The sequence below is a fragment of the Bison bison genome, unplaced genomic scaffold (assembly GCF_000754665.1).
Source record: "Bison bison bison isolate TAMUID 2011002044 unplaced genomic scaffold, Bison_UMD1.0 scf7180017856337, whole genome shotgun sequence".
Taxonomy (NCBI): Eukaryota; Metazoa; Chordata; class Mammalia; order Artiodactyla; family Bovidae; genus Bison; species Bison bison.
The window spans coordinates 879,463-884,290 of NW_011486910.1; the positions used below are offsets into that span (position 1 = coordinate 879,463).

Genomic DNA, 4,828 nt, shown 5'->3' on the forward strand with positions numbered 1-4,828 from the left:
GGTGGGGATTGGTGGAGGCTTGGGCACAAGGGAGGGTAAGATTCTCTCACTTGCTAAATTGTGTTTTTAAATGTCCCAATGTGCTTGCATTGCTGTTATAATTAACAAGTGTTTCTAACCAATGAAGCACAATAAAGAAACCTAAGGACATACAAAATAAAGTCTCATAACAGTAGTTCATATTTTTTTGAATCACAGAATCCTTTGAGAAACTAGTGTATGTCAGGGATCTCCTCTCCAGGAAAGTCCTGTACACATGAATACAGTTTCAGGGGTTCACCAATCCCCGGGAGTACATGAACACCCACTAAGACTCGAGGTTTCAAAGGCAGTTTTTCTTGGGTTTATGCCAGGTTTCTGAGAACAGTCTGTGGAAATCAAATTCAAATTCAATCCAACAGGTTTTTACGAAATGCTTCCGAGTTGCCAGGCACCATCCGACATTGCTATGTTACATGTGGAGACAATACACAGATCAATGTGCTATGGTGTTTTCCTAAAGCATCAGAGTCTCTTGGTAAAAGAACACTACAGAAAAAAATTAATGCACAGTGGAAGATGATATATGTTCCAGTGCTGATAGAAAGGGAAATGGAGATATCGAAAGAAGAAATCAATTTCCACTCCAGATATGGGAGAAAGCTTCTAAGAGAAGGTGGTATTTGAGCCAGTGAAAGGACACCTATTGTAAAGATAAAGATATTTATTCTCTGTGAATGGCATACACAAATGCACTGATAGGAAAATGTGGGCCTTTGGGAACAAGTGAGCTCTCCTGTCTGACTGCAGTGAAGATTCATTAATAAGAACTAACCTTGTGGTTGGTCAAGGCCAAGCCCTGGGGGTACAGGTTAAATTAATGAAATTAATTTAATGTTTAAATTACTTGCAGTGTAATGGAACATATCAATAGGTAGTCAGTTCTCATTATTGCCATTCTGTGCAATAAATTATTTGATAGGGGTTATATAAGAAGCACATAAGGAACTCCAGGGGCTAGGATAGGTTCTTGGAAAAATTACCAGTCATTTGTGTAGAGAGATGAGGGACAAGGCTGAAGTCTGGCAGGTAATGTGAGCTGGACCAAGGATATCTTAATGTCGAGTGAAATATTTCAGATCTTGTTTTGTTTGCAATTGGAAAATTGAATACAAGAGGTAACAACAGTGAGTGCTTAAGAACTTGGATTTTGAAGTCATACAAATTCTTTTCTCTCAGGCAGATTCTACTTGTTATTTTATGTGTGATTTTTGGTCAAGTTATTTAACTTACTTGTGTTTCAGTTTTCAAGTGCATAATATGAGGGCTATTACTAGTTCTCATCTTTAAAACTGTGGTGATAAGTAACTATAATACTAAAACTAATAATAAAATTATTTATTGTTATTGATATACTTGGGAGTGTATTTTAGCAAAAGGACTCTGATTAGACCTGGACAAAGGAATGGAAGGAAGTTGCCAGAGAGTAGACTGATGGAGCCCACGAAGCAGTCAGGCTAGACAAGTGATGCCTGGTATATAACCAACAAACGGCTTTCCTTGAGTTTGTTACTATAAAGTTTTCAGGAAAGGGGGAGGGTATTAGAGAAAGATATAAGCATCAGTTGTGTGCATCAGTAAACTGATCGGTTTATTTGGTTCTTATAACAACCCTACAATGTAGTCACGGTTTTCAGAAAAGGAGACACAGAGATTTAGTGCATAGCTGATGAGCATAAAGTTGGGCTCTTTCTAACTCACTCTGTAGGTCTTACCTTTAAATGAAAGCATGGAGATATTCTCTCTCTTCTTCTAAGTGAAGGACTACATAAGTGTTAACTGGCCACATGACTTCCCACTTCCCATCAAAAACCACATTTCTGGGGCGCCAGTGGAACATGAGTAGTGGTGATGCGTACATCTTCTAGGTCGTGTCCTTAAAGGAAAGGTACTCCTCTCCACTTCCCACTCCTCTTTCTGGTCCAGAACCCATATGTGACAGTGCTGCAGGAGCAGAACAACAAGACGGAGCACTGAAGTTTTGGATGACCTTGTGGAACAAAGTAGCCTTCCTATCCTGGTCTTCCCTGCCTACATCTCAACTTATGTGTGAGACAGAAATAAATCTCAACCTTTTTTATATGACTGTATATCCTCACAAATACATTTATCCATCATACTTATTACTTTTCTACCTTAGTCCAAAAATGTTTTCTTCTTCACATAAATGTTCTTATAATAAACCATATGGCTATGGCAGAGAAAGTTAAGAAAATGTGGGGAAAGGAAGGAAAGTGGTCACAGTTAGGGAGCCCTGATGGGAGATGATTATAAAGCAGAGGAAAAAGCCTACAACAAGATTTTTAGGTGGCTCTTAAGGAAAAAGTGTGAGAAGCAAGTGAAAACACTACTAACATCTAAGCAGGCAAATGATAATTTTAAATGATTAGTGAGAGGAGATTGCAGGTCAGGGAGTTGAAAAATGAAGGGCTCAGTCCTTGTAGGGATGGGTGCAATTCAGTTGAAAAGTGGTGAGGATTTAGGTAGGTGGCTCAGCTGGTAAAGAATCCACCGGTAAAGAATCCACAGGCAGTGCAGGAGACCTGAGTTCAATCCCTGGATAGGGAATATCCCTTGGAGATCTATCCATTCCAGTATTCTTGCCTGGAGAATTACATGGACAGAGGAGCCTGACAGGCCCCAGTCCAGGGGGTTGCAAACAGTCGGACACGACTGAACTACTAACACATTACCATTTTACACATGGGAAACTGCCTCTCAGAGGGAAAGAACAGCATTCCCCTGACCCCTCATCAGGGATCAGGTGATCATATTACAAATAGCATGTCCCAATAATATGTAACAAGACACACACTTAAATAGTAAACAGTTAATATTTCATTCCTAGAAAACATAGATGTAATCATGCCAGCTGCTGGGGAGAAGTGAGAAGCTCAAAGCCGATGCCTGCTTTAGCCTCAGCATTCCCATCCTCCCGCCCTGGGTACCTGGAATGGCCCTTGTCCTGCAGGCCAGGGTCAGGACTTGTCCGGGCACCTCTGCCCGCTCCTACTTGCTGAAGCGACAGGTGTAACTGCTTCAAGTCCAGATGGAAGAAGTTGCCTAAGAAGGGCAGTCCAGGGGGCCCTGGCGGGTAGTTCTTTCCACGCCGCCTTTTGAGATGAACAACGAAAAGAAAGGCGGCTGCCCCCATCAGGAGCACCCGGGACGGGGCGCGGTCCAGAATGCTGCGGTCCGGGCTCCGCCAGGGAGCCCAATACCTCCAGCTTGGCTGCGAAGTCTGGCCCCTCTTTCGCAGTCCAAAACACCAGAGAACCAGAGGGTCTCTTCCTCTTTGTTCTCAACACCGCCAGCCTTCCCTGCCCCGTACCGTTGCCGCCCCCTTCCTGGCCCCCTGTTCCACTGCGCACCTCCCCTGCCCCGCCTGGCCCCCAGGGTCAGCCTCCAGACCCGTCCTTCCTTAGGGTCCTCCTCTTGCTCCTCGACATCCCCCTAAACTGGCCCCTACAGGCTCTGCTCCTTCCCTCTACTCCTCAGCCTGACTGCTGCTCACTAGATGTCTAGCGTGAGACTCCCGGGAGAACTTGCTTGGGTCTCGGAAAAGGCCAGGCTAGAAGCGTGTTTTTTGGTTTTGGTTTTGGTTTTGGTTTTGCTAGAGAACCTCATTCTTTGAGGCCAAGGGTGCTCTAAAGTTTATAGTTTCATTGCTTGTCAGAGAGCGCCACAGATGCTTGAGTTTGTGTTTTTCAATCACCTTCTCATCGAATGATTGGAACTGAGCCTAAGGAACAATCAGAAAAACAACAGCACCTGACATTTCTTGTCTCTTACAATATACCTGCCATCACATTAGCCTCTTCACATAGATAACTTCAACGACAAAATTACCCATGTGCCGTTCTTGGTTCCATGTAGCAGTTAAGGAATACTAAAATTTTTCAAACAAAATTTGAGGGAATTTGTTGCTAGTAGACCTGCCTTACGAGAAAAGTTAAAGTTCTTCAGAAAGTAGGAAAATATATAGGTCAGAAACACAGATCTAAGGAAAGAAAGGAGATTAGAGAAAAAGCAAATTAGGGTTATTAAATCTCTTATTTTCTAATTCTTAATTGGTCTAAGAGTTTGTTCAAAATAAAAATAGTAATGATTTATTTATTATAGCTTACAGATAAGTGATATGAATGATGCAATGTTGGAAAGGATAGAAGGAAAGAATTAGGAAAATGCTGTTACAAGGTACTTGAAGTACCAACCAAGCAATTAAATGATATTTGAATGTATGTTTTAATCAGTTGGAAATGTATACTATGAACTGTAGGGCAATCACGTATGTTTTAAAAAAAGATAAAGAATGAAAAATAAACTCAAAATGGATTAAAGATCTAAACGTAAGACCAGAAACTATAAAACTCCTAGAGGAGAACATAGGCAAAACACTCTCCGACATACATCACAGCAGGATCCTCTATGACCCACCTCCCAGAATATTGGAAATAAAAGCAAAAATAAACAAATTGGACCTAATTAAATTTAAAAGCTTCTGCACAACAAAGGAAAGTATTAGCAAGGTGAAAAGACAGCCTTCAGAATGGGAGAAAATAATAGCAAATGAAGCAACTGACAAACAACTAATCTCAAAAATATACAAGCAACTCCTACAGCTCAACTCCAGAAAAATAAATGACCCAATCAAAAAATGGGCCAAAGAACTAAATAGACATTTCTCCAAAGAAGACATACAGATGGCTAACAAACACATGAAAAGATGCTCAACATCACTCATTATCAGAGAAATGCAAATCAAAACCACTATGAGGTACCATTTCAC

The 4,828-nt window shown here is 41.4% G+C and overlaps 1 pseudogene; it reads right to left on the reverse strand.

Moving 5' to 3' along the window:
• The window catches only part of LOC105002619, a 13,908-nt pseudogene extending 10,016 nt beyond the window's left edge, over positions 1 to 3,892 (reverse strand).
• Positions 3,893 to 4,828: the final 936 nt, after the last annotated feature.